The sequence below is a fragment of the Habropoda laboriosa genome, unplaced genomic scaffold (genome assembly GCF_001263275.1).
Source record: "Habropoda laboriosa isolate 0110345459 unplaced genomic scaffold, ASM126327v1 scaffold28, whole genome shotgun sequence".
In the NCBI taxonomy this organism is placed as follows: domain Eukaryota; kingdom Metazoa; phylum Arthropoda; class Insecta; order Hymenoptera; family Apidae; genus Habropoda; species Habropoda laboriosa.
Genome location: NW_017100174.1, coordinates 1,366,359 through 1,378,707, shown reverse-complemented (window position 1 = coordinate 1,378,707; position 12,349 = coordinate 1,366,359).

Sequence of the window (12,349 nt, the reverse complement as noted above, 5' to 3'; positions counted from 1 at the left end):
GATAGTGGTGTGTTAAATTTTGAAACGAGTAATCCTAGATTTTACATAATGTTGTACTAGAGAGTGAAAATTTAAATTATTGTAGAATAATTGAAAAAAAATGAAACACGTCACACGAAGAAAACGATAACGAAGAGCCCGCGCGGTTGAACAACTAAAACGTTCCTTTCACCGGTGAAATCCAATTCACCCTTCTAAATCACCCAAATACCCTCTTCCGGTACCACCTCAAGCACCATACATCTTCAGGGCGAAACAACGAACTTATCGTTGTAAAAGAAAAGCCGCAAAGTGTCAAGAACCTCTTGCGGTCCACGACCTTCGCCAACCAGCCCCATCTCTGACCGCACATCCCCATACCCCTCTTCCCTCGCCGTTAACGACCGAGCCGAACCAGCGTGTTCGATCGGCACCACGTTCGATCACTTCCATTCACGCGAATTTTTTCTTCCGCCCTCCGCGGATCGGCTCGATATTTCCATCGGTGTCTCGTTCCTCGAGCACGCACATTCGACCCGGCGTGGCGCAGGGTTGCGTGCAACGGCCACCCTCCGCCAGACTTCGAGGGCGGGGGTGCAGCAGCCTGGGAGCAGGATGTGGAGGAGGTGGATGAACCGGGGCGGCAGTCTGCAGAGTTGCGCGCACACCAGAACACGCACACACGTTCCGAGCGTACCGAGGTAGACACGCGTATATACACACAACGAACGGTAGTCGTTGTACGGTACCCACCGCCCAGCCAGAAAGAACGACATCAGCGCCGGGACGCCGGCCGTCCGCGTCGTTTTCTCTCGCGTTCACGTAGGAGGTGTGCTGGGACGCGCGAGCGCGTACGTAAGGGATAGACACGCGGAAACACAAATACGCGGGCACAGGGACGTATGACGTGGATGGAAGGCGGTGCTGATTGTGGTGGTGATACCGCGACGCGAGGGTGGGAGCAGAGAATTGGTGTACGTCGAGGGGATGCGGAGGTCGTGGGCACGAGGTAGAACGGGGCAGAGAGAGAGAGAGAGAGAGGGAAGATACGGGTGAGGGTGTGAGAGAGTGGCTGGGTTTCCTGGGTTCGTTGTCATGACGACCAAACCTCCGCTCTACCAGACCAGACAGAGATTCGCGTTCACCGACGGCGATGGGCACACCAATGCAGAATCGAAAGGGGGGTGGGAGCGAGAGAGACGGAGATTGTGCGAGCGAGATGGAGGAAGCAGGACGACGAGGTGCACGGAACGAGAAGGAAAGAGTAGCAGAGGGGAGTGTACGGGTGGAGAACGAGAGAAACTGCGCGATAGAGAGAGAGAGAGAGAGAGATGTTGATACATCGGGAAAGAAGAGGAGAAACGAGCGAAGAGAATCGGGAATAAGAGATGCAGAATGAGGAGGAGGGGGATGGACTGGATGTTGGTGGGAGAGAGATAGGGCGAGTCACTCTTCATCCCTCCGAAACTACCCTCTATACTTCCAACCGACCCTCCTAGGTCGTCCTGCAACCCCCGCTGTCTTGCAGGTCGTTTGTTGCACCGAATCCGCCGGGCCAGTGGTTCTCCACGGTTGGAACGTGCCAGCCACCGTGGCGGGTGCTTCAACCCTGCCGACCGGCAAGTTTGTTGCACCCCCGCCAGTGGCTCTCATTCGTGATCTTTGTTTTCGCGATTGAGGAACGTTGCGCGGTTCATTGCGAGGGGAATTAAAAAAATGAACGACGAAGAATTTTTAAGGGAGCTACGCATTGCTGATGAATTTAAGCATGCAAATAATCCTGCGTTTCGAGATTAGTCGCGAAATGTCCTTCTATGGATCAATATTTATCTCTCTAAATCCCTCCGAAGAAATACACAAAATAGCTGCTACTTCCTTCGCAATTCTGTTCTTAAATAATGCAGTAAAAATGTGGAACTCGCGGTACCGCTCTCACGAACATAAAATTAACATACGGCAAATGTGAAAGAAAGTTTGGGAAGGAATATCGAGAACACGTGTATGTATGTATATATATATTTTTTTAAATTTATTCATTTATTTATATATCTATATATATATCTATATATTTATTCATTTATTTAGCTTATCTTCTTTCGTATTGTTAGACATACGTGAAACCCTGATAGATTGGGATTAACTGTGTTACATTTCGCCTACTCCTCTCTCATCCACACACTCATACACACTTTCTTTTTATCACCACGTTACACACGCATTCTCCTATTCTCGGTATCGTTTGATGTTTAATTGTAAGGAATGCACGTACCGCGTGTGCAGGGCGTTTTGCATACGCGCGTCGTCGCGTTGCGCATCTTCGCCATCGTGCGTGCACGTCGCACACGCACCTCCACGCAACGCGTATTCACTCGCATAAACACGCATACACACGCTCAGCTTAAATAACAACTTTTTTAACGACGGCGACCAGCCGTCTCGTGGAACACGTTTTACTCGACGAACCGTCCCTGGGACGATCGCACGCGCGACGAGCAGCGACCAGACGTCGATATCCCCCTTCGAACGAGAAACGAAGCGTCGAATTAGCGACGCGAAACGTCGCGTGACGAACGCACGACGGTCGAACGAAAGAAAGAGAGGGAAAGAAAAGAAAAAAAGAAGTTGTCGCGCGATTACGTTCATTCATTCGTGGCGACGAATTCGCGACGTCTCGAGGATCGAGGAGGGGCGTGTGTTGCGTTCAGCACCCCGGTAGATGTTGGAAAATAATTCATGAAGCGTCACGACGTCGTCGATTCCGCCGTCGGTCGTGAAAACCACTTCGACGGAGAAGTTCCCAACATCGATCCGTTAGAAGCGTGTTCTCGATTGAAGGGATATACGTTCGACGATTTCTTTTGACGATAGACACCGTCAAAGGTGATTAAAACTGATTAAAGAATCAGGCGGGCCTGGAACGTAACGAGCTTCGAGTGGTGTTCCTCTTGCCCGGAAGTGATCGATAGAGTAGGAGTCGCCGCTCGTCGGAACTGACCTGCCTTGGCAAGATCGACGCGATCCGTGCGGCGTGCCTCGTCCCAACAGGCCTGACAACTGAACGATTTGTCATACAAGTTTTGCCAACTTTTTCCTTTTTTTCTTCTTCTTTCCTCAGACTTAAAGTAAAATAGAAAAATAAACTGTTGTCGCATATTTTTTCGGCTTTTCTTTCTTTTTTTCCTCAGACGAACAGGACAGAATATATCGAAATGAATTTTACAATGTTCTCAATAGTAGGGAAGACACGGGAGGGAATCAGCTTGTAAAGGATTGCAGAATATATATTATCGAATATAACGTAAAGAAGAAGAAGACTCGATACGAGATTATCACTTACAGCCCTTTACAAAACGACACCCTCGTCTTTGTTTATTGTATCGTATAAAGTCTAAAATTGTATTTTCTACGTTTTATTCTCTTTAATTTATAATAAAGTGAACCTCTTTTAGAATACATACATACATTTATTAAGAGAAGAAGAGAATTATTTTCGATGATATTCATTTTCTAAAGTAACTCGAATATGGAAAGCTTGTAATCACGGCGATTCGGATCGAGCTAAAAATACTTAGAGCTTCAGGCCCGTCTTCAACGCAGACTTTCGCTGCTCGAGGATCGTACAGGGGGGTGAACACCCCATCCAGCGTGCTCTGCCCAGAGGAGTGACTCTCCGAAGGGATCGTCGCCCCTGATGGTGTACCTTCTTTCGTCGAGATGCCTAGTACAATGGTGATAATATTGCAAAAATAGATTTCTCGTGTGTAGACTCGCGATGTGAATGTCGGCCTTTTTAAAAAAACGGGCTCTACCGTCCTATGCCACTGTGTTCACCGTCCTCGAGCAGCGTTCGGAGTCTCCTAAATTTCTTCTTCGTCGAGATCTGAACTCTCTCTCTCTCTCTCTCTCTCTCTCTCTCTCTCTCTCTCTCTCTCTCGATAAAAAACGGATTTCGTCGTTTTCTATTTTTGTTTAAACATGCACGCAGTCGCTCAGACAGTTCTTTTTTCTTCTATCGAGATAAATAAACGTACGACGAGTAGGTTATACGGATGGAAAATGACGGCAGAACATGGGTAATATGAGCAGTGTCGATATATATATATGTATATATAATATAAATTGGTCGGCTGCAGACGTAGTACAGTTTGCGGTGTACGATCGTGAAAAGCGTGGTTTCTACCCACCGTACACGATCGAACCCTCGAAATGGCGGAACGTTTATTCGAGCACTTCCATTCCGGCGCGTACGGAGTGCGTTTCGTGTGTGCGGCTGGTAACGAGACCGCGTCATAGGGGTGCATTCAATCGTCGATCATGTTACCACGGACAACTCGACGCTGTTCAATAGGAAACGTCTGTATTCAGCTCTTGGTGCATGAAATATAATATATCGAGATAAAATTACGCTTATTTGAACGTGAAAATATAGATCCTTCCACAATTGCGAACCAGAGAGAACAAAAAAAAAAAAAAAAAAGAGAAAAAGAGTGAAAATCGTGAAAAGAAATTTCATTCACCAAAACGAAGTAACCGTCCCATTTTCGGAAGCACGCACCACTTCAACCGCTTCGATCACTTCAAATAAAATATCAACCGTCGTTCGAATAAAATACCAACCATCCTCTATATATACTCTCTCCTACCCCTTTTTCCCCTGTGGTACATCGAATATCGCTCAAATCACGCCCACGCGACGCGCCTGAATAGTCCACGTCTCGAAACGATCTTCACGGGATCCTGGCTGGATTTCCCCCAAAGGAGACGAAAACGAGCCGACCAATTTTCTCCGTATCGACGAGCAGCGAACGCGGCTAGCGTCCCTAAACCTGTTAACCGAGGGATCATCGTTTATCGAGGGGAGACCAAGTTTTAACTAATGTATAATTACGTGGTGAAGAAATCTAGGTGGAAAGTAAAATACGAGAGCTCGGTTAACAGGGTGATGTGTCCCGTGCCGGGAAAATTTGGAACTTTCGTTAGCCAAAAGACGATATTCTTCGATTCGAAGGTAAATACAAAGGAGAATTAGCGTGTCGAAAAATCGACATTGGTATTGTTCTACTGAGTGGTGCACGTGAGATCAATTTCAAATGTAAAACGCAGTTTCAAAATTATATTTCCTCTAGGAATAAAAATACTGATAAAATTCTTCGTCAGTTACAAATACCGATTGTTTATTGCACCAATTGTAACTCCAATGTAAAGTATATTACGCGTGTTTTCACTTTCGTGAGATATTTTGAACAAAAGAATAAAATCACGACTTCTGCTGTTTTTGAAAAAATTTTCGTATTTCACGCACCTCGATCTTTAATTATCAAAAAAAAAAAAAAATGGTAGAAAATACGGTAGTACCAAATAAAATTGCAAAACTGTATTTTGCGTGCGCCAAAAAACTGTTCACCTCGTCTCGAAGTTCCGCCCAAAATTCGTCATTTTCCTGCGGCACGGAGTCCGCCCTGTCGACGCCGCTAACGTTTCGGCGCAGGACGTTCCTGACCTGCTCAACGCACGCAGAGACGTTGCACCGGTTGGCAGGTGCGTATCAGCCTAACGTCGCGAGCAAGTGCCGCCGCACCTGGAGGTCGGTGCCGCAGGTTCAAAGGTCACGGCACGCGCCACTGGCTCGGATGTCGATATTATTATTGCATCTCGGGGCCCGGTTGCGGATGCACTTACGCGCGCTCCGCGCACTCACGGTCATGGGACCGTGTTTGCGCCTGTGTCGCGTCGACGACGAGACCTTTATGACGTCGGTGTCGTCGAGGGACTCGAAACGGATCGAACAGTGATAAGAATAAAAAGGAAAATTCTGTCATCTGAAACACAACATTCACGTCACACGAACACATTCGTATATTTTCTTCTGTTTCTTTTTTCCTACTTTTTACTATTTTTCCTTTATCTCAATTTCTCCTCTCGAGTCTGTTGTTCATTGTCATTCTCACGCACTCATCTCTCTTTCTTCTCTTTTCTTCTTCTTCTTCTTCGGTTTGCTTCTTATGCATATACACCCACATGTATATATAAGAATATATATATATATTGATCTATATACACATATATGTATGTAATAATTACGTATTAGATAATAACAATTATCATGTATATAATTATGGCGGTGTGAGTTGGAAACACAGACGCACACATATACGCGTGTATATGCAACGTGTGTATACATGCGAATAGATACGTACGCGTATGCGTGGTTGCATTCATTTACGAAAACGGATACGATAAGATTTATGTATGTAATCATTATAGATGTATTATTTTTTTTCTGTTCTGTTCTTTTTCTCTTTAGGAGTATACATATTGCAGAATTCACGACAACCTTGTTAAACCGATAAATCGCTTCCGGTTATTGCACATCGACGATTAAAAATGCGAGATACGCTCGAGGATGATCGAGGACTTAGACTTAGGCTACGGATAATTCAATCTCGATCGGGGAAGAACATATGTAATGTATGCATATTTCGCGTGAAACGCCCGTGCTCGAAATACTTCCTTTATTCCGATATTCTTATTTAAAAATACAGAAAATACGATCTTTTCTTCTTCATTTTTTTGTCTTTTTTTCCCTTTTGTCTTTTTCTCGTTTTCACGTGCACCAGACTTTGTTTCTTTCACAGACTTTGTCAACGCTCTGAAGCGTTACTTTGATCGAAAACGTTGGAACCTGCTTGTCAGCGGAAAATAATCCTGTTGAGAGACGTTTCAACGTTGAAACACGATCACGAGGCCGCGATCTTCTCGTCGAATATTCCTCCCCGACGGATTATTCTATGGAAAATCTTCGACCATTTTCCTCCCAGACTCTCTCTCTTATTCGTGTGTGGTTCGTTTGATTCTCACGGGGTTCGTTGAACGCGCGAGCAAAATCCTAGATCACGCGCGCGTATATGTGTACGTGCGTGTTCGATCGAAATCGCGTCTCGCTCTTCTCTACGAATAAACTGTAATTTTGTCGCGAGCTAGCGTTTACCTCGCACGTTCCACGTTTCTACGATAATCATCACTATTTTTGCAGCGTTTCCTCTCGTTCGAGAACGTTCAAGAAGAACGCCGCGTGTCTCTACGTGTGTGTATAAGTGTCTGTTTGGCACCGACTTTGTGACTGCGATTTCTGCGAGTATCCGTTTGCATGCTTTCGTCTCCCTCTTCCTCCTCCTGCCTTCATTATCGCCAATCTGTTATTTAATTACCATTGTTTCGTTACGTACGTTATTGGTTTCCACCTTCTTTCCACATTTTTCCACGCGTACATATGTGTTTGCACGGCAGTGTGTGTGTGTGTGTGTGTCGTTTCTTTCTGAACAGGCGCGGAGATACAGGAAGAGGGTGAGTTCGACGTAATCGCGAGAGAATACTCCCGTCCAGGCAGCACTCGCTAATTAGTGAATGGCGATAAGCGAAGCTCGGATACGGGAGAGTACTCTCTGCACGCCATTGCTTTCTATTCTCCCTTCTATTTTTTCCCCTCGTTCTCTCTTTTTTTGCTCTTTTTTTACGTTTTATTTCCTTTTTTTTCTATCTGGTTAGTCCTCGTTTTAAGATCGACACTAACAATGCTGAGCAAAAATCGATTAATTTAATACGGATTAAAGCCTCCTGGGTTTCACATCTTACGAATACACGGACGAGGAGTCGTTCCTTTCTCTCCCTTCGTCGATCAATTTCTACGGTGGATTCTCAACTGAAACAATTGATTCGTCGCGAAGGAATTCGTGGAAGAGATTAATTTGTTTGTTATTCAAGAAGAAATTATTAATCGTTATTGCTACGTGGTCTCTTGATTGCAAAATTCTTAAGTTTCGAGAAGATCTACGGAAATTGCTTTGTTTTAGAGTAGGTGGAATTGAGAAATTAATCGCCTATTCCCTACATCTTCTGCAGCGCTCTAATTTCGCCACTCCAAGGTTCTTTCACCTCAGTTAGATCTTCCACTCTACTTCACGTACTTCGTAACTCGGTGCATTCGAAAATCCCATAAAAACGAGCGGATATTTATTAAGTACTCTCCCCAGGATTTTTCATATCCCCTCTCGGTTCTCTCTTTCGGGCGTTACGCAGTTTACCGAACAATTGACCCCGGATGGAGATTAAATCGAGTTTCAAACGGTTGCAACCGCCGATTCCTTGTTCTCCTTTTCAACGGAGGGGCAAAAAGGAAAAAGCAAAAAAAGAACGCGAGAGAGAAACTTTCCACGAATCTCTGGATAGAGAGTTGGTCGAAACAAACTCGATCCGCGATTCCGTTAAAGTAAAAAGTGATACGAAAGAGAAATCGGTGAAAGAACGGAAGAGAACAACAGAGGAATTTGGCGAGATAAATAAGTAAAATAACACCATCGTGGCACAAGTCCCATTAAAAAAAAAAAAAAACAAAAAGAACAATATCCATTAATCGACGGGGGAAAACACACGGTGCAAAGAGAAAATTGAAATTCGACGAGTGGGAAACGCGTGTTCATTCCAAAGGAAACGGGCGAAAGAATGAAAAGAAAGGGCTGACCGTAAAGCAGGGAGAGTCAGGATCTTTTGATTTCTCATCTCAGCCTGTTCGATGTACACGCGCGAGATTCTCGGATGCACACTTTCATCGATGGTACGAAAAAGAGGAGAAGGTTGGTGTACGCTGAAAGGCGATAACCTCTCGTTAACGATAATGAACGACGAGTTAACAAACGCGAGGCGAATGAACGGGTTAGATGAAAGGGTTGGAAAGCGAAGGAACCGACCAGGTAAAAAAAAAAAAAGAGGAAAAAAAAAGGAACCTTTCCACCTTTGGTCGCCCCATTCGAATTTTCCCTTCTTTCCTTTCTCTCTCTTCCACTTTTGCTTTTCGCTTCTTTGTTTTTTTCTTTTCTTTTTCTCGTTCTTTCTTTCTCCCGGAATCAGGAACTGACGATTCAGAAAAAATATATATATACATGTATGAGTGTGTATAGCGTAGACATATATTTTATGCGCGTGTACACGTATGCATTGTAACAGGGACGAACAAATTGTGATAGAGGGATGTGCGTGTGTATGTGTGTGTGGGGGTGGCGGTGAGTATAAAGCCCCTCGAGGGTGTGGTTCTCAACCACGTTCCAGGAATTTCATTCGCGGACACCTCTTTACGTTCCTTTCGGCGATTCGGTACGATTCCAATCGCGTTTGTCGCTCCTCCGGAATCGATCGCGAGTATTACACCCTTTTGCCGTATTTTAGGGCTCGCTTGATGAAACAGGGACGACGGGATGGAGTTTATTTCAAATTCCTTCTGCGTCGATCGATCGTCACTTTCGCATGTTCCCCTCGTTTCCAATGTATTATATCGTATATGTCGAAATTAGAACTTGGTTTTTGCTCGTTAATTAACCCTTTCGCTGCACACAGAGCCTACAGACGCGGTGAAAATTCCCTTGCGTCCGGCAATTTTTACCCTTTGCGCCATTCGATCTTAATTTAACAGATTCGAAAATTTCTGACACGTCAGAATGAAAGCTTCTGCTAAAACCTGCCTCGGCGAAAGGGTTGAAAAAGAAAATGAGAAATTACAGTCTTAACGTTCGTTTGATTTCAATTTATTTCTCGTTGAATTTCTTTCCCCTAGCTTCGCCTCTTTTCTCTGTCCTTCCCATTATCCCTCGCTCTCCTTCCTCGTATCTGAAATTACACGGAGTTGCAGCGCGAGGTCAAGCCGTGTCAGGGAAAAGAATTCCTGCCGTTCGTTTCCTACGAGATAAACCAATAAAGGGGAGATTCATGCGTCTGGCTGGTCGCGACGGGGGTTGTTCGATGGGTTTGGTCGCGGGAATGCCAGTCCGGCAAGGATTCTCAGCCGATTTATGCTGATATACGGGAGACGAGTTAGGCGGTGCGAGAACAGATAGGGAATCAACGATGATCGACTGAAATCGATTCGAACGACCCAGCGAAAATATTTCGCTATAAAAAAAAACGAACAATGAAAAAAAAAAAGGATAATTTTGCAACTGTGAGAAGAAATGGAACAGAATCCAAGGGGATTAGGTGCAAAAGAAACAAGAAAAGGGGGGTTGAAACGGTGCAACGCCATGGAATTTTACGCTTAATTCGTAAAAATAGCGGAGATTCTTAGATTCTAATGAACAAGACCAGAACTCCTAATTGGAACGTACCTTCGATCGATATTTCCACGGAGGTAAATTATGCGCGCCCGTTTTTTTTTCTTCTTCTTTTTGTTGTTTTTCCGTGTAGTCGTTTTGCACCTAATCCCCTCGATCGCGAAGCCGTTGTTCCGTTACGAGGGGCGGGGAACCCGACTGGAAATTGACGAACGAACGATTCTTTCGCGATCTCAGTCTCTCGAGTGGAGTTCGTTGGAATTTTACGGAGTTAGAGCTGTAAACGAGTGAAATCGTGTTGTTGCTGTTTTTTTTTTTTTTTTCGGTTGTTCTTGCGTGAAACGAATGATAAATCGTGTCACGTGAAACGAATACATACGATCCATGGTAAATATAATCTACACACCATTCACAGCTTTTGATAAATACAATTACGGGTTTTTCTTTATCTTTTTTTTCCACAATAAAGTCGAACAGTTTTAGGAATACGCTACATGTGTATAGTCTACGGAATGTGTTACTAACGTTACATTTTTTATTTCATTTTTTTTTTTTTTGTTCTTTTTATTTTACGTTCTTTCGTACGAATTATACGTATATACTTTATGTTACGAATATATTTCATATTATATCAACCCACAGAGATTTATACATAAGTTTATACTCTCTCCATATATTGTGTATGTACGCTTCTTTTTTTCTTTTTTCTTCTTCTTCTTTTTTATGTATAAATCGAATATTTATGCATATATATATTTGTAAACTCGTATAGTTTCGTTTAATATGTCATAATTATTTAAATCTTGGCTCTTTCGTTAGACAAGTACGTATCTATTTTTATAATATATTTCTACGCGAATGTAGAATACTTGCTTGCTTGAGAACTACCTTAATGCACGTGTCACACACGTGTCAAAAATTATGCGGCGATTTTTCTTTCTTTCTTTCCTTCCTTCCCTTATTTCCTTCCTCCCGTCCCACCCCCATTTTTCCCTCCTTCTCTCAACCCGGCCCGGTTTCCTCGTCAGGTTTCACCGAGAGAAGCAGGAGCATCCGCGTGTCACGTTTGAGCGGGAAAAGAAAGAAGAAGAAGAAGAAGGAACAGAAAAAGAAAATAGAAAAATAAGAAGGAAGAGCAACGGAGAGAAAACGAAGAAGATCGATTATAAAGAGAGAAAATCGTGTGTGTCGCTTTTCTGTGAATACGTAAGACTCGCTTCTCGGTTCTCGCAATTACGCCTCCCTTATTAACGACAAACGTGTGTCAATTGAGCTCGAGTTCAGTATCGTTCTGGTATTGTACATACGAGAAGAAAATTGTGCGTCGTCACGGCGTCACGAAAAATCGCGATCCCATTTTTCCATTTTTCTATTTTTCGTTACTCTTTCCTTCCCCCCTTCTCTTCATCTTAAATTTGTTTAGCGGAAACGGACGATCAGTCTTCGTTGATCACAGAGAGTTTTGATATGGTCGTCCACGAAGTGTCTTATTTTTTTCTTATTTTCTTATTTTTTTTTCTCTTGGGAAAAATTGTCAGAACATGGTTTATACACCGTCCGTGTCGCGTATTGTCGTATCGATGCCTTATCGTCGACTGTTTGCCCTCCTTATCGTCCCAGCCGAGCCGTGTTTCCACTAGAGGCGTAATCTCGTTGCGCTCGCGGTCTGATTGCATCGAGATGCACGCGTTCACCAGCCACGATGTTCATATCTTCGACGTGATTCCTATTTCTTTTCTTTTCTTACACCCAGCAATTCGAATTCGAGCGCTTCTCCTTTCGTTTATCGATCGTTGAGAATTTTCTATCCGAGAAAACTTTATCCGATAGCAAAGTGTGGATACTTGTAGCGTCCAATTTTTTTTCCCTCCCGATCGATAACGTCGAACATGTTCAAACGCAGTCCTTAGACGTTTTTCTGGTTTTTCCTTCTTCGTTCGGAAGATCGCTCTGTGTACTGTAAATCAGGTAGAATTCGCGTGTGTGCGGACAAGCGAACGGGTGCATCGTCGAGCAATGAGAAAGCTCGCTTCAGTGTTTATAATACTGTTCAATGAAATCGCAATAACGACTCGTGTCGAACCCTCGACGAGGCGACAAGCTTCGAATAGGTGCGAGACATTTTTGCGTCGGAAGCGTACTTTGTGAGAGAAACAGATTGCGTCGATCAGACGTGGCGAACAAAAATGAAAGATTACACCGTATTGTAGAAGATAATATATATTTTCTTTCAATATATTATTTTTTATATATATATATATATATACTACATA